The sequence below is a fragment of the Callorhinus ursinus genome, unplaced genomic scaffold (assembly GCF_003265705.2).
Source record: "Callorhinus ursinus isolate GAN/ISIS: 27379988/994484 unplaced genomic scaffold, GSC_fseal_2.0 scaffold7, whole genome shotgun sequence".
Classification (NCBI taxonomy): domain Eukaryota; kingdom Metazoa; phylum Chordata; class Mammalia; order Carnivora; family Otariidae; genus Callorhinus; species Callorhinus ursinus.
Window position 1 is genome coordinate 64,292,070 of NW_027397069.1, and position 18,526 is coordinate 64,310,595.

At 42.3% G+C, this 18,526-nt stretch overlaps 1 long non-coding RNA gene and 1 pseudogene across 2 annotated transcripts in view; one reads left to right on the top strand and one right to left on the bottom strand.

The window, feature by feature from the left end:
• Window positions 1-17,424, bottom strand: part of LOC112826885 (uncharacterized) — a 71,032-nt gene extending 53,608 nt beyond the window's left edge. For both annotated transcript variants that reach the window (XR_012378824.1, XR_003209075.2), the window contains exon 1: window positions 16,993-17,424. This is a non-coding gene — a long non-coding RNA (uncharacterized lncRNA). The remainder of the gene's footprint in view (window positions 1-16,992) is intronic.
• LOC112826963 (U6 spliceosomal RNA) lies at window positions 4,390-4,489 on the top strand (annotated as a pseudogene).
• Window positions 17,425-18,526: the final 1,102 nt, after the last annotated feature.

Consider the following 18,526-nt stretch of genomic DNA (forward strand, 5'->3'; position numbering starts at 1 on the left):
TGTTCCTTATAATTGGTTTCTAAATCAGACCATTTCACACAATTATGGTGTTTTCTTTGCTTGTTCCGTCAATCGAAAAGATAGTAAGAAAGTTCTTTATTATCGAAAGGCTATATTCTTAACCTCTATCATGGAGTGAAGGAAATAAACTCAAATGAAAATACAGCTATTTTGCATATGTAGACTATCCCCTGTTAAAATGCATCATAGATTCAAAAGGAAGAAGAAAAAGACTACAAAGACTGATGTTTCTAAATATATCGGGAGAGGCAAAATACCAAAAGGGGAATTTGATGGTGGGGGTAGATTTTAAAAATCAACAATGAAGTCATGCTGTTTAAATGCCAAAATCATTTTTCATCCAAATGAAAAAAAGAAAACTGGGTCATAATGAACGCCACAAAATAACTGCTAACAAAAGAGCTACAGGAGCCCTATACTCAGATAAATCTAAGTTTATTCCTTCATTGAATCAACAAACATTTCCTGAGTGCTGTGTGGGTAGGAAGGACACACACAGGACTGAGGAAAAGAGGCTCAGTGCTGCGGGAGCTCAGCGCTGACCCCTGGGATCTGTTCTGGGCTGTTCTGGGCTGACATGTTCTCTCTCCCTCTTTCCCTCCCCCCGTTACCCTCTGTCTCTCTCACCTTCTCTCTCTCTCTCTTTCCCTCTCTCCCCTCCTCTCTCTCTCTCTCTCACACACACACAGACACTTGGTGAGGCTAAATGTTGGTGGGGAGCAGTGAATGCTGCAGGGCGGGTTCTCAGCAAGACTGGGTAAGGCAATAGTTAAAAACACAGACTCTGCAAAGCCCACCTCTACTAACTAACTTTGGGCAATTAACTCTCTAACTCTCTGTGCCTCAGTTTTCCCATCTGTAAAATGGTGATAATACAAGCACACTTACCTCATAAGGATGTTGTAAGGATTCCATAAATTAATATATGTAAAGCACTTAAAACAGTGCAGGAATGAATGAATGAATGAATGAATGAATGAATGAACAAATAAGGCAGGAGGACACTTTTGGAGGTGATGGATATGTTTATGGCATTGATTGTAGTAATTGTTTGATGGGTGTATACTTTTTAAAAAAGATTTTATTTATTTGACAGAGAGAGAGCACAAGCAGGGGGGAGGAGCAGGAGAGGGAGAAGCAGGCTTCTCACTGAGCAGGGAACCCAAAGCAGGGCTCGATCCCAGGATCCTGGGATCATGACCTGAGCCAAAGGCAGACCCCTAACCGACTGAGCCACCCAAACTCCCCGCATGAGTGTATACCTATCTCCAAACTAGTCAAGTTGTATATGTTAATTACGTACAGCTTTTGGTGCATCAATCATATCTCAATAAAGTGGTTTAAAAATAAACAACAGTGCTGGGCATGGTGTGGACATTATTATAAGTGTTGGCTATTATTATCATCCCCAACCTCTTTACAGCTTTCCTCCAGGGTAAAAATGCTGTCATGGGGCTTCCTGGGGACCCCTTGGCTATTTTTAACCCTCTCCAGGCCTCTGGGCCCACCTGCAATGATGTGGAAAGCCCCCAGCATTGATCCACAGCAGGTGTGCAGTGCACCTGATTGCCTTCCTGTCACTCCCTCCTTCAAATGCTGCCTCATCCCCACAGCACAGAGGGGCTCTGCCGCTGGAACCTCCTAAACCCTGGGTCCTCATTTGGAGGAGGGGAACCATGTTCATGGATGAAATTTCCTTAATTTATAATTTCCCCTGACATACTTTTCCTATTTTGCTACTATCTCTCTACCTCTAGTCCATACACTAGAGACTAGCATGAGATAGTGTCTGCTTTCACCCAAAATTTGGTATTTAGATTTTATAAATTAAATAAATGAAAGGTTTGAGAATCACTGCTTCCAGGTGTGGTAGTGGGTACTAGTGGTGTGATTCCCACAAGCGTGAGTGAGGCAGAGGGAGGGAAAGGGGAGGAGGGGTTAGGATTGACTCTGGGACTCTGAAAGGGGGTACCTTTGAGGGTTGCTGGAGGAAGTAAGTGAAATTTTAGCAAGCAATGGGGCAAATATTTGGGGTGAGGTGATCTCCCAGAGCAGGGTCCTTTCACCAGAGCACATCCCTGCCTTGATCTGACCAACCTGATGGAGAGGCAGAGTCCAAGCCATCTGTGGCCAGGGATGGAGAGACAAAGCGGACAGGTGGGACAAGGGGGCGACAGAGATGCTGGGCAGGGACGGATGGGGCTTAGAGGGTCTCATACCACCTTCCAAATGCCTTTTCCATCCAGGAGAGCAACCAGGGCTCAGCAAATGCCACAAATGCTGAGCATCCGTAACCCACATAGAGGCTGAGGGTGTGGGGCAGGGAGATTGCTGCTTGAGAATGGGAGAGGGCAGCCTGCCTCTGTCCAGGACACCCTCGGCAGCTCCAGGGAGAGTTAGTCTTGGGTTCTCAGTGGCCTGCATCCACCATGCCTGAGGACCCCCAGAGAAGACAGCAGGAGCCCCTACTGAAAGAATGAACAAGTGAAGAATGAAGGTGGCAACGTCATGCCATTTTTTCTCCCAGAATCCAATTTTCAGCTTGTTCAAAGAGAAAGTTTGAAGCAAGAAAGAAAATAAAGAAGCTCATAGGAAACGCACACAAGCCATGCACTGAAGGCGCACTCAGAGGGTTCCCGTGGTCAGGACACCAAAAGGACTTTGACAAGATTTGGCATTGACTTGGGGCATTCACTTCATTCTCCACCTTGGCAGAGGCACTCCTGGCCACCCCATGCCACCAACTGCCCATTACCCCTTCAAATCCCACACAGCTGGCTGCCATCTATAACCCCACAGGCGCCACACCGCGGGTGCCCTCACTTGAGCCAGCATGGCCCTCTTTACCAACCCTTTCCTACCTCCCACCTCATCTTGACCCATCATAAGCCCACCTTCATTCATTTCTTGGCTCCTCTTCTAAACAAGAATGATAGACTCTTATTTTTTAAAAATCCACACCAGGCTTTGTACGCCCAGATGGGTCCTATCCATCACAGCCCTTTCAAGATTATACCTTTGTTCCAATGATGCTGCATTGGCTTAACGCAATGCTAACTCCCCTCTGTGGATTTACCTTCAATCATCTATCATCCACAAAAGAACACTTGTCTCGTCATGTTGTCCTAGAGACACACTCACCCCGGTTTAATGCAAAAAGCACTGGGCTTGGAATCAAATGGCTTTTTGTCTTCGATCCACTCCCTCCTGACTTTGTAAATTCAGATTTAAACTCACAAGACTTCTGTGTCTTCATTTCTAAGTGGGAATAGTCATACATGCTCCAGCTTGAAGGGGTCTGTGAGGATCAAATAAAGGACTACAGAAGAAAGCACATTTAATGCCACAGAGCAGAAGAGTAGGTTTTGAGAATATTTTTCTCTCCTAATCTCCCAATTTACTCTCTGGGTATCTTCCCAACTGTCCTCTCATCTCTGCTCTCCAGAGAAAACATCTGTTCACTCATTCAAGAAAGATTTGTTGCCTCCTCACAATGTGCTCGGAACATAAGACAAAGAGCATTAACTCTCTGTCCGCAAGGAGCCCACGGTCGAGAGAATGAAGCAGACACAACCATGAATGGATGGATGAGTAACAGAGTAAACGGATACAAGCCGTCAGCAAGGTGCCGCCATGGGCTAGGAAGTGACTGGTAGTGCAAATGTGTAGGCGGGGCAGCGAGTCAGTGAAGACTCTTCAAAGAATATGGATGACAGCTGAACCGAACTTATTTACTCTTTTCAATAAATATTTATTGAGGCCCAACTGTGTGTCAGGACCGTGTGAGGCAGTGGACATATAGTAGCAAAGAAGACAGGGGAAATCCTTGGCCTCTTGAGCATACAGTAAACAGGGAAAGAAAAAGCTCAAAGAATTCCTGACTGTGACAAGAGGCTAGGATGGAAATTACAGAAAGATGTGACAGACAGTGACTGTGACTGGGGGGGTGCAGGGCCACCTTAAACAGAATCACCTTGGTCAAGGTTACTTCTGAGCTGATATTTGAAGGATGGGAAAGAGCCAGGCACAGGAGAGCTGGAGCCCCAGGGGGAGAGAGCTCCAAGAAACGAGAATGGACTGGGGCAGAACAAGCTTGGTCGTTCTAGAACACAGAGGAGTCTGACTAGAGCTAGGGCACTAGGGCAGAGAGGTAGAAAATGAGACCTGAGCAGAAGGGAAGGGCCACTTCGTGCAGAGCTGTGGGGCTACGGCAGGAGTTTGGGTTTTATTCCAAGTGCAGTGGGAAGCCACTGAGGAATAAGGGTGCGGATGGAAGTGACATAATCAGATTTGCATTTTTTTTAAATATTCGTTTCTGTGGAAATAATTATTAGAGCAGCGAAACCTGTTAAAAGGCTATGGTCGGGCTTGCTTTGGCAGCACATAAACTAAAACGGGAACAATACAGAGATCAGCATGGCCCCGGTGCAGAAGTGATAGGCGAATTCATAAATCATTTCATACTTTTAAAGAAAAGGCCCAGGTCAAAGCAGGGAGGAAACTGATCCAGGAAATTCTCCGAAAGCAAGTCACCAAATTTTGTAAACTCTGCAAAAATGACAGAAGTGGGCACTCTTTGAGTTAGAGAAACATTTCTGAACTCTATCTCATTCTAAGGTTTCTGGAAAACTGAGTCCACATAAAAGCTGACAACCAGAAAATTCTCAAGGTCAAAACCTATACAAACTTATCATAAGGAAAAAAGAAATAAAGAGCAGAATAACACCCCTCCAAGTAGAGCACAGTAGAAAGACATGCCCACAAAGCAGATCAAAACTATAATTTCCTACTTCAAAATGACAGGAGATGTTTTTAAAAAGTATATAACACATGAAAGAAAACATAAATCAAAATTAGAAAAACTCAGAAATGAGGTTGCAGAACTCAGGAAAGTATCATTTTTTAAAAAATATTATTTCAGAATTAAAGACCAAATCAGAAGAAACACAAGGATGAACAGAGACAAGAAATAACGCCTTAAGAGACATAAGAGATAAAAAGAGGAAAATTGGAAAAAAAAATCAACAAAAAAATGAAAAAAGAGATAAAAAGGATTTGAGAGCAAGTAACAAATACTGAAGATTTTTTGTTTTTTTTTTAAGATTTTATTTATTTATTTGACAGAGAAAGAGAGAGGGCACAAGCAGGGGGAGTGGCTGAGGCAGAAGGAGAAGCAGGCTCCCCACGGAGCAAGGAGCCTCATGCAGGACTCGATCCCAGGACCCTGGGATCATGACCGGAGCTGAAGGAAGACACTTAACGACTGAGCCACCCAGGCATCCCACACATACTGAAGATTTAAAATGAAGATAATCCAAGTCTCTGAGGAAAAAAGCAAAATCAGGAGAACAGAATGAATAGTGAAAACTATAATTCAGGAAAACTTTCCTAAAATAAAAAGAGTTGAAACCACCTATGGAAAGAGCACAACACAGTACCTGAGAATATCAATGTAGAATGACCAAAAGGTAGTCTAGTACAATTACTGGAGGGAAAGTAGGAAAGAATGATGAGAGAGAGAGAGAGAGAAAGACAGAAAAAGAGGAAGGCAGGAGAGAGGGAGGAAGGGGAAGGGATGGAGGGAGGGAGGAAGGAAGGAAGGAAGGAAAATGTTTGGCATCTAGAAAAAAGAACACATAACTCATAAGAAAAGAAAGTTAGATTATCATCAAACTTTTCAAAGAGAATACTTATGCCAAAAGAAAATGGAATGGCATATTTAAGATCCTTAAGGAAAGAAAGTGTGTAAGTCATTGGTTTTGTAACAAGCAAAACTGACTTTCAAGTATAAAAGACACAGACACACTGTTATCAATATGCAAGAAGTCAGGGAATATTATTTCCATGAGCCCTTCCTGGGAAATCCACTAGAGAATGAGCTTCAGATAACCAAAATAACCAGAGAGACAGAAGATGGAGGTGAGCAATAAATATAGTAACCTGTGGAGTTAAGACCCAACGAGGGTTCAGAACAAGAGGGTATCTACAGTACGTGATGGCTATATGCACTGACAGTACAGACTTAGCAAAACTGTTTGGGTTTTTTTTTTTTTCATGGGGGAAAGAATAGAGAAAGCATATGCAAAAGTTTTTTTCAGCAGTCACATTGGTTTTAGTATTTTTTTAAAGATTTATTTATTTATTTATTTGAGAGAGAGAGAGTGCAGGGGGGAGGAGCAAAGGAAGAGGGAGAGAGAGAGAAACTTCAGCAGACTCCCCACTGAACACAGAGCCCACCTTGGGGCTCAATCTCATGACCCTGAGATCACAACCTGAGCTGAAACCAAGAGTTTGGACCCTTAACCGACTGTACCACCCAGGCACCCCTGGTTTTAGCAGTTTTACTCTGAGACTGTGGTATGTTAAGTAATTATGGTTTATACTAAGTTTTTCATTCCTTGTGTCCTTGAGAACCAGCAAAGTAAAAGCTTTATAGTTTCACATTTTAATTGGAGTTATCAATATGAAATCATGAGGTGTTTTGTTATATATGGTTTTTTTTTTTCCTTTAGCCTTGTTAAGAGGACTAGACACAAAATGCCCATCATCCCTCTTGTGGTCCTGAAATTACCCTTTCTCTCTACAAGAAGCCAGGGCTTCTTGAGGAAATGACTGATTCCGGGTCTGGTAGCCAGAAAGCCATCAAAGACCATTAAGGTCATGTCAAACAAGCTGTTTACACAGGTACATGAAGGAGAGAGAAGGGAAACTGGCCAGATGGCGACCTGGATCTGGGAGGAGAGCATCTGTAAGATTCAATTCAAAATACCTTCCATCATCAGGCGTTTGGCGGTGGTGAGGGGAATGGCAGCACCGAACCCTCTGTGTGGCAGCTCCTCGTCCTTGGCAGTTTCCCTGTGGAGATGAATCTGCTCCCTGAGGAGCAGATGGCCCTGTGAAGAGCCACGGTGTACGGCCCTGAACCCACACCACACGGCTGCAGATCGAGTGCCCCAAGTCAGTCACGAGGACCTCTCAGCCTGGACTCCATGGAGCAGGCAGACATACACAGTATGAAAATCCCAGGTTTCTTCCTTTCTTCCCTTTCCTTCCCTCCACGCATTTATTTCCTCAAACATGTTAATGACAGAGTACCCTCAAAGCCCCCAGCTTTGGTGCCTAGGCCGTGAGGAACAAGGCAAGACTGAAGGCATCTTCCCTGCCTACACAAGTATGTGAGGGAGAAGGAGACAAGACCCAAATCCCAGATTCAAGCAGAGCGTTATCACCCTACAGGCGTGGTACAAACTGCACCGGCCTAAGATTATCTGAAAACCTTCTTGGCGAAGCTGAGTCTTGACCCAGTCTCAAACGATGAGGCAGACCTGGATTAGCAGGACACTGGTGAGGAGACCCCTGGAGGCTGGAGGCTTTGGCTGCTGGACAGGACTGGGGGAGTGAGAGCAGGCTGGGCCTTAAGACAAGGCTGGAGAGGACGCAGGGGAAGAGATGGAAGAGGGGAAGAAGGAGCCCAGGCACAGTAGGGCGTCAGTGTGCCAGGTGCTATGGAAACCATGTAACCTTCCCAGCAATCTTCTAGAATAATCTGTGTGATCTCTAATACACGGATGAGAAATCTAAAGTACATGGACTTTTAAGTACGGCTGGTCCTTGTTCCTTATGGATTCCACATTGGGGAATTCACCTACTTGCAAACATTTATTTGTGCCCCCAAAATCAAAGCCTGTAGCACTTTGCATGGTCGCTTTTGGACATGTGCAGAGCAACGAAAAATTTGAGTTGCCCGGCACGCTCGTTCCAGCTGAGGTCCAACAAGACAATGCTCTGCCTTATTGTTCCAGCTTCCATAATGGCTCGGTGTCCTTTCTGCTGTCTATTTAGTGCCATGTTTTTTGCATTTTTGTGCTTTTTGTTGGCAATTTCACTGTTTAAAAAGGCCCTCAAATGTAGTGCCGAGGTGCTGTCTAGTGCTCCTACGTACCAGAAGCCTAGAATACACTTTACAGAGAAAACACGTGTTAGATAAGCTCTGACTTACAGTGCTGTTTGCTGGGATTTCGATCTTAATGAATCAACAATACGTATTAAATAAAGCGCCTTTAAACAAAAACACACATAAAACAAGGGTATGTATTGATTGGCTGACAAAAATGCTCACCTAACCGTGCATTTTCAGTATTCACTGATTCAGGGTTCGCAGGGATTTTATAAAACAGAACTACTGTGTGAATAATGCTCAAGAGCACAGAGCTGAGATTAGAACCTGCCCTTTCTATCTGCTTCGGAAGATGGAGCTCCAGGGTGTGCCTGGGTGGCTCAGTCGGTTAAGTGTCTGCCTTCGGCTCAGGTAGTGACCCCGGGGTCCTGGGATTGAATCCTGCATCAGGCTCCCTGCTCAGTGGGGAGCCTGCTTCTCCTTCTCCCTCTGCCCCTCCCCCCTGCTCATGCGTGTTCTCTCTCAAATAAAGAAAATCTTTAAACAAACCAAAAAATGGAGCTCCTTACAGATCATCCCAAAGTAAATATATGACCGTCCACGTAGACATATGCCAGAGAACCATTTTCTACTGAGTGTCATTTTCAAACTACTGGCCAGAACAAATATTATTCCTATTTAAAATCAAAAGAGTAAAAAACGGCTACATAGGCAGGAGCTAGTTCTTTTTCCCTCTGCTGTTTCACATCATCAGCACAACTTGCTCAGAATCCGCAGGTCTCAGAAGTGCTCTCTCTCAGGTTCAGAGATGGTTTGCTCTGCTTCACAGAGCAACACTGACATGCAGCACCAGATTGTCTCTTTGCAAACTTACTGACATTGCAGCCGGGTAGAGGTGGCAGGGACATGGTTGTGCACATGGCATTGGGCCATCTGGCATGGCCCTAATCCTCTGGATGTAGGAGCCTGGGCTTCACACGGGACCAGGACACCAAGATAGGCAAGCCTCACAAGTTCACAGGGTAGGGGGGTCGTCAGTCCACAGGAAATGGCTCTGCTACCACTTGGGGCAGAACACAGGGGTGGAATCCCACAGAAAGGCAATCTTTAAAACATGCTTCAAAAATGGACCAGCCCAAACTATTCTGGGTATTTCATTTCTTTTCCTTTTTTTTTTTTTTCTTCAGCAGACAGTACAGCTTTGCAATGGAATCCTCACTGGTGCAAAAACCTGTGTGTTATTGAGTCTGATATATATGGGAAAATCTCCAGTATGTTGAGAATATTAATTCATGTACCCCCTAAGACGCAATTTCATGCTTTTATAAGTTTAATGTTTTTACAATTAGGTTCAAGTTTTGCTGTAATTCTTTTCTCAGAAGGGGCATTATAATGTGCTATCTAGGAGGCCGTTTTCTCCCTTTAGCCATTAGAAGCTCATTTAACTACATTAAGGTCCTGCTGGGAATGTATCTAGGAGTATAAAAGAAAATCAAGACCAGCAGCAGCAAATTTTGTCCGCTCTAGATGCAGAAGGTACCATTAAATACATTGCCGCCTCCCTCAGTGAGCACACATTCACACAAACACACATTGCAAACAACTTTTACTTTTATTTAATAAATAGATTGAATAACTCAATATTTTCCAAAATGGAAAGGTGAATTATAATGAAGGTAGATATATGTTCCTGAAAAGTTTGTGAGTATCAATTTCATCACGACTAATATTTTATTTAAATCTACATTAGAAAAAATATTTAATATAATATCTCACCCTCAATTTAACGAGTTATATCTACTCATACATTGGAATGAAGCACTCCTAACATGGCATTTTGTCACAAATGAACTGTCAAATTCAAAAGAGAAAAAAAATCCTCTTGTAAGATCTTGTCTCATAAGATATAAATTACAAGCTAATATACCAAAACAATTTTTTTAAGATTTTTTTATCTATTTATTTGTGTGTGAGAGGGAGAGAAAGAGAGAGAGAGAGTACAAGCAGGGGGAGTGGCAGGCAGAGGGAGAAGCAGCTCCCCACTGAGTAAGGAGCCAGACGCAGGACTCGATCCCAGGACCTTGGGATTGTGACCCGAGCCAAAGGCAGACACTCAACCAACCGAGCCACCCAGGTGTCTCTATCAAAACAATTTTAAAATAACATTCTTTTGGATTATAGCAACTTGTATTGATTGACCTTGTCTACAAAACAGTGATAACAAAGATTAAATAATATGGAAAGGAACTTTACTAAGTTCCTTATTTTTTGTGACCAAATTTCCTATTTTATAATTTTTTAATTTAATCAAATTGATTTAGTTTAGCCACCTCTGGAAGGAATTACTACTTATGATCGTGTCCATTTCTTATCAGAATATAACTGGATATTGCCTATGCCAAAAATTCCTATTCAACTAGATGTAATAAGCCCATCATTTGGAAACAAGGAGTACATTTTACACATGGAAATAACATCTACAAAGTCCTCCTAGGAAAACCTGTTTGCTCTATGACTTATGACATTCCAGCTTCACAGATAGTAAAGAATTAATCTTAAAGAAAATAATGCTGATAGCAATGGTAAAAATCCTCTCACTCATAAAAGTAATTTATAACTCAAGAGGGTTTACAAAGCCTCCAGACAGAACTTAATGCTAAAGCTTTAATATCATGTGGTTCTAACTTTGTTACATACAAAAAGGTTTTTATGTATTATTCAACATCTCTTTTTTTAAAAAAAAAAAAAGATTTTTTTATTTATTTGACAGAGAGATAGCGAGAGAGGGAACACAAGCAAGGGGAGTGGCAGAGAGAGAAGCAGGCTTCCTGCTGAGCAGAGAGCCCGATGCGGGGCTCGATCCCAGGACCCTGGGATCACGACCTGAGCCGAAGGCAGACACTTAATGACTGAGCCACCCAGGCGTTGTGTCTCTATAGATAAACTGGTCAAATAAAACAACATATCAAGTAAGAGTCATGATAGTTTTATTCTTCTTACCAAGTACTTGGTGAAGGTATGGACATTGATACACTCTGGCCAATGACGTACTAGCAAAAATATGGCAGGTGGGGGGGAGGCAGTATGGAAAAGTATGGAAAACAAAAAGAGACACACAGAAAATCCCTCTTTTTCTGCGGCTGACATTATCGCAGCTGGTTGTGATGACTGGAATCGCTGCAACCATTTTGCAAACATAAGGACAAGCCAGGATGCTGAGCAATATAAACCTGAGTCCATCCTTTACCCTGACTTGGGTTCTTGAGCCAGACTTCTTGCTTTACATGATACATCTTCTTTTTTATTTAAGTCAGTTAAGTTGGGTATTTTTTTTTCTTACAGTCCAAACCAGATTTATGTTAACTCTCCTATTACCATCAAGATTTTGGTGCTCAGAGTAGTCAAACCAGATAAACAGTACCAACAATATAAAGTATCCAGAACTTTATATTTGCTTGTGGAGATTTTACAATAGGGAATATGTATATAAACAGAAGAAGTGTTGCAGGACACAGATATGGCATTTAAAGAGTGGGGGCCAAGAGGTTGCTGTTGGATCCAGATAGAAAAGATCCCAACATCCCCAGGTAGCAGAGGTGAGGTGAACGAATAAATGATTCCAAGAGTTATGGTTGGAGGAAAAGTTCTGATGAGAAGTCGTGATACAGAGAGGCATCTTCAGAAATATATAGTGCTTTAACCTGTGCCAAGGTTATGAGTGACATGAAAATGCACCTCTGTAACCCACCATCATAAAATCTAAAGCCTGAGGTTCCTGCATAGTATAAAAATAGTTGTACCCCTTAAGATGGCTGACTGCACATTGGGTGCCCAATGGCAAGAATGCGAATTCTAGAAGTGTAGACCAATGCTTGGAGACATTCACACACATCATTTTTCATCCATTAGATTCAAGGGCAGTGAGCAATGTAGGACAAGAATGGGCATCTCGTTAAGGGGGCTGCCCTAGGGCTTACGTCTCAACACACAATCTTGTTTTATAAGACGTGGTCACTTCATGTACCATCAGGAACAGCAATTCTTCTGTGTGTGTCTATAACAAACCCTTCTTCATTTTTATTTCAGAGAAATAATGTTTCCTATGGAAAGATATATTAAAGACTATTAGGTCTAATCAACCACTTCTCACGTAAGGAAACCGAGGCTGAGAAAGGCCTTGTAAATTTTTAAGGCTCTCAAGCTGACACTAGAACCTAGATCTTTTCGCTCACCCAAAATATGCTCTTGTTCCCAATAAACGTAATTGTACTTATCCTACCAACTATTCATCTTGTCAATATTATTTTGGAATTTGAATTTTATATTCCAACATGGCTACAATTCTGCTTCCAACCCACTGGGAACTCACTTGGTTTCTTCAGGATTCTTTTTTTTTCTTTTTTGGTTCAGTAGTGGAGCAAAGACTAAAAACCCTGACGAATAACCACAAGAAAAAGCTATCTCTAACAAAAGGTATAAGTATAATGAAATGTATATTCTCCTTGTTATCCTCTCATATCGCCAGCATCATCGATGAAGTTTCAAAACGTTTCAATATTAGAAATATCCACAGCAATTATGCTTATTAACATCAGAGTTGTTCTTACCACACATGTATTATTTATGATGAGAGCATTAGTTCACTAGATCCACAGAGATTAGATAGCAATCAATGTTCATATAATGTAGACACGAACCTAATCATATTCTAAGTAGCCCAAAAGAGCTCATGTAATTAACGAAGCCATTGCTTTCTGCTAAAGTCTGAGGATGTCTACAGACTTCCTGTGATAAAAATCCAACCTTACAAAAGCAAGGTTTATACACCCTGCTGTAATTGTTTGAATGGTGACACTGAGACTTCAATGTTTTAATGAATTGATCTGGCACTCTCATTTCAAGTTGATCTATGAAAAATTAACCGAAAAGCTATGTTGCGTATTGGAGATTCACTACTGTGAATCCTTATAGTATAGGACAACCCACCTGCAACAATCTCAGAAATGTTTTAAAAGCTTCATATTTAGTCTATCACTTGACAGAAGCAACTGTTGTTAGGACTTGACAACTGTTAGCTATACAGAGATTTGCATTGTTGAATGAGATTGGATTGGCACAATTTGAATGGAATGATACACTTAAGCTTTTGCCATAAGAATCACTTAATATGTGCTTGTATCTCTTGGGTTGTGGCATCATATTATATTCTCTTTATGGGTAAATATATTTAGGAGGAAATAAAATGCTGTTTCTCAATTTCCAAATAAGCTTACTCAGTTTTTAATTAAATTTCTCAGAGCAGTTTGTCAACCTTGGCATTTACATATAAAACACTGATAATTATGTAAAGATTCTTAAGAGATTTGTTTAGAGGGTTTGGAGTTAAGAAGCACAATGCCAGAGAAAGGGCACAATTAAAACACTAACGTCCTCTTATTCATATCACTGCTCTGGAAACAAAAGAGCATAAGGCACAGAAGTGAATCATGTGGATTCCGCAGACCAAGGGGGAGTGACGGAGCCACAGGGTACAGAGGTCACGTTCAAACCAAGGCCATGCACATTTGCACTTTTCCTGGGAAACTGTACCCTTTATTTCTGGAAAAATGTTTAGGAACCCCTATAAGAGAAAATAAAAAAAAATAGGGATCTATGTTTAGGGCTATAGCACAATATTCCTATCAGCATTGGGGGAGACAGGAAGCAGAGACAGAAAGAGAGGGAGGGAGACAGAGAGAGATGACTAATGCTGATAGAATGTGCCAATAAACCAACAAACAAAAATAGCATTTTATAAATCCCATTCTCTTAAAGAGAAATAAATATCCTCTGGGTTTTGGATACAGATGAGGTCACCAAGGCATTTCCAAGGGTCTCTTACTTGTTCTAGTGGACACATCGATCTACTCTCAGACAGTGTTCCCTGGGCTTCGAGCCTCCACCGGCACCTGACATGTCCAAGGAGTACTACTTTGTGGAGGAGGCATGAGGGCCACCTCCAAGGATGCAGGACTCAAACCCAGGGCTCTGAGATCATGACCTGAGCCAAAAGCAGACGTTTAACCGACTGAGCCACCCAGGTGCCCTGGGTTGTCGTTTTCTTACTAATAAACAGGAGTTCTTCCTACATTGCAGACGTTAATCTTTTGCCAGTTATATGCATGCAGTTACCATATCCTAGACCATGGCTTGACTCCTCACTTCCTTCATGATGTCCTTTAATTAACAGAAGTTCTTAACATTAACGTAGTCAAACAAACTTTTCCTTTATGGTTAGGGCGTACAATCTCTTGATTAAGAAACTCTTATCTATCCCAGGGTCATAAAGATATCATCCTGCATTGTTTTCTAAAAGTTTTTAAGCTCTTAGCGTCAGGGATTTATATTATCATAGCTTCGTAAGTCTTGCTATCTAAAGCAAATTTTCCCATCTTAATCTTCTTCAAGAGTATCTGTTCTTTTGCTTAAGTCTTAGAATTGATTTGTCAAGTTCCCTGAAAAAAACAAATGAGATTAGGATTATAATTGTTTTGAATTTGGTGACAACTGACCTTTCTATTATGTTGATTCTTTCTACCCATTAATATGGCGTATTTCTTACATAGCTTATAAATGTCTCTATGAATTTGTCTATTCTGGACATTTCATATAAGTGGAATCATATGTGGTTTCTTTGTGACCATCTTTTTTTGTTTAGCATAATTGTTTTCAAGGTTCATCCATGTTTTAACACGTATCAGTACTTTTTTATTTGTCAGTTAATATTCCTTTGTATGGATACAACACATTTTATTTATCCATTCATCAGTTGATGGACATTTGGCTTGTTTCTACTTTTTGGATATTACAAATAATGCTGCTATGATCATTCATGTGCAAGTTTTTGCGTGGACAAATGTTTTTATTTCCCTTGAGTATACACCTAAAAGTTGGAATTGCTGGATCATATGGTAACTCTGTGTTTAACCACTTAAGAAACTACCAGGCTGTTCTCAAAGGGGCTGTACCATTTTACATTCCCACCAGCAATGTCTGAGGGATCCAATTTTTCCACATGCTCATCAACACTTACTACTGCCTTTATGATTGCAGCCATCCTACTGGGTGTGAACTGGTATCTCCTCGTGGTTTTGATTAGGGAACCAGGCAGACCTGAATTTAGATCCAGCCTCATTTTCTCCTAGCTCTTACAATATTAATGGGTTGTTAAATGCATGTGCCCTGGAGTTTTGTCTAAGGTTCCATGGCAGAATATAACATTTTATGGTACCTGTGCTAAGCGACAGCAAAAGGCACCCTCTCAGGATACATGGAGATCATGAAGCCGGCATTCCTGTGCCCACTCCTGGCTGGTCAGGAAGGGGACACTGCCTTCCACTCTGCTCTGCAAGCCAAGTGGAGAGAAGGAAGAGGGGAAGTCAGGGGGACCATGATGTAACTTGTCAGTGTCCTGAAGTTGGAGGCGCCCAGACACTGGGTTCTGAAGGTGAGGAGCCTGTGCTTGGTCACCACCCAAATGGCCCTTGAGGGCAAGGAGTGAAGACTGGAACCTAGGGTGTCAGGTTACCTTCTTCTCTGGCTGGGGCCCCCACATCCCGGGACGCCAACACGGGGGTTTGTCAGAACCAGGCTATAAACCTGTCATATTTGTTACACAGAACCTCTGAGCCTGTAAAATGCAGACAATAACGAGAGTGATCCCATAGGGTTTCTAGGAGGATTCTAAGACAGCATGATAAAGTACGAAGCAACCAGAAAGCTCTCAGTATTTCTATTCAGCTTTTTTCCCACAAAATCGGGATCATACTGTATAAACAACTTGTATTCTGCAATTTTTTCCCATTTGTTCCTAGATTAAACCATATGAAATTACTAATATCAATCTTTTTTTTTTTTTTTTTTTTCACAAAAAAAGCTTTTTTTAGTTTTTTAACATATTATATGGGGGTTTTTTTTTTTTTTTTTTCTTGGAGAGAGAGTGTGCAAGTGCAGCGGTGGGGGGGCGCAGAGGGAGAGGCAGAGAGAGAATCTCAAGCAGGCTCCACATCCAGTGCAGAGCCCAACTTGGGGCTCGATCTCACAACCCTGAGATCATGACCCTGAGATCAACCTGAGCTGAAACCAAGAGTTAGACCCTTAACCAACCAAGCCACCTAGGCACCCCTGGATTAGGGACTCTTTTCGTGTTATCAAATATTCTTTGAAAACATGATTTTTAATGATTGCATGTTATTCTATCGTATGAATAAACTCTGATTTACTCAGTTCTGCTCCTTGTTTTATTTAGGCTGTTTTAAATTTTTCATTATTTTCTATTGGTTTCTAACTAGAATATAAGCCATTTAAGATCTATTAATTAAATTTAAAATAAACTAATGTGATAATAGTTTATGCATCATCAACTTTCCCACAAACTCTGACAAACGTTTTCTTTGTAACCCACGCAACCTCTGACGTGTCTGACATCTCTGAGCCCCTCTCCCCTCTCTGGCTAGCTGCCACTACACGGACCATTGGATTGGCCCTTCTGTCTGCTTCTTTCCCGCTTCATTATATCTTTACTAAGAACCATGGTGGAGGGAAAAGTTGAGTACTCTGGGTATAGGCATAGAATAATCTTCCCAAAGCACTTACTAGTGGCACATCGATCTGTCATTAGTGAGGTGCTTTCAAGATGCAACTTTATATTATTGTTTTGTCTCCTATTCTACCTTATGACTCAGACAATGGGGAGAGTACTGCCCTTGCCTCTGGATAAAACTGAGGGCAAGCCCATGGCCTTTGTGACCATTGCTAAATACACAAAATGTTATGGTTACTTTAAGTCATACATCTCACATTCCAACCTGGAATGCTTGGTCCAATATATCAATTAACATTTTAATCACCTCCCACCCCCTCCCCACTAAGCTAAGGCTGGTCACAGGTGAGGGCCCAGTTTTAAGGAGGGCGTGTGCTCAGTTTCTTCTTTCCTTCCTACTGCCTCCAGCTACCTGCAGACTGTTTCTGGTGGCTCCATGGTGAATGCTGAAGGGGTAAGGAGCACACAGAGACCAGGGAAAGGAGGCTCTTACTCATGACATGTGGCAGGCAAAGTCTCCGGACTTGACAGATGCTTCTAGCAGATTCTTTCCTTCATGGGAACTTGAGTTGGTTTGTCAGTCTCCCTTGCTGAGCTTCCCTGCTTCGGGGCGCCACTCCTTCATCCACCCATGCTGGACTCCCCTCCTCAACATCGGCTCTTGGAAATTCCCACAACTCTTACTGCTGAGCATTCCTGACTCCAGCAGTCCACTTTCTTGGACCAGAGCTCTTTTAGATGACTCCAAGTCATTCCCTTACCCAGGTTCCGCATCTGGTGCCCAGGCTCGTGTGCTGTGGAGCAGCCCAGCCCACAGAGAGGAGGCATCACTTCTCAGGCATGCTGGGTACAGCCTCCCTCCTGCTGCCGTGGGCTTCCAGGCCAACACCAGTTCTGGCGGCCCAGCAAGCCCAGGACTATTTGTGTGTTTGGAGGTGGGGCTGTGGTGGGGAAGTGTCGGGTGGTCACATGGTCATGACACAGCTTTTTGCCCAAGAAATCCCCTTTCCCTCTCACATTCAGCTATTTTGTATCTTCCCTTGTATATAAGGCCCCTTATATCTTTCCTAACCTATGCTCAAGCTGCACACTCCCACTCACAGGAATACCATGTTTGGGTGGTCTTTTCATTCAGTCTTTTACTGGTTGTGGCTTCACATCCCTGAGCTCTAAACAGCTCTGCCCCTTATTCACTGGTCTCTAAACACATCAATCTGCAAAGGAAGCTCCATATTTGAAATAATCCTCTGCCAAAAAACAAACCGTTTTTCTTTTAAATTATTTGGTTTCTGTGTTTGAATGCTCTCGCTTTAGGTTTTTTGGCAGCAGGAACAACTGTAGACTGGAGGAGGGGAAAGGGGAAACACAAAGCTTTACAAGCAAAGAGGGATTAATGGCCTCTGTTGTACTTGTCTTTTAGATTAGATTACTGTAATTGCATGCACGGATTTCTCCTTCGTAAAGCCTGCGGACAAATCAATCAAAGTGTCAATGACACGTGAGCTGAGGGTAGCAGTGAGGTACAAAACGAAAGTCAAGGGGAAGAAAGCTGACGCTGGCGTGGGATGGAGCCTGGGGTCAGGGGTCAGAAAGGTCAACATTTCTAAAGGCTATAGAGGAGCTCACAGGAAAAATGGAGCTAGGGATCAGGGACCGGGCAAGGAAGGAGGAGCCAGAAAAAAAAAGAGGCAAATACACCTGTCGCTAACTCACTCACTATGGCAGATGGAATTTTCCAGAACACCACACCAATACATATCCCTTTCCCCTGCTTGTCTTAAAATTGACGTGGGGGTCTGTGTTGTGGGCAAATAACAACCAAGTGTGAATGTAGAATAAATATATTTTCAGAAATGCAAGTGCTCACAAAGTTTACTTTCCATAACCCTTTCTTAAGAATTTACGGGCAGATGAGTTCTGGCAAAATAAGGAAATAATCTAAGAAGAAGACATGAGAGCTAGGAAACAGATTTCACCCAAGAGAAGGAAAAGTCAGAGAATGAGTACCACAGAGAAAGACACAAAGC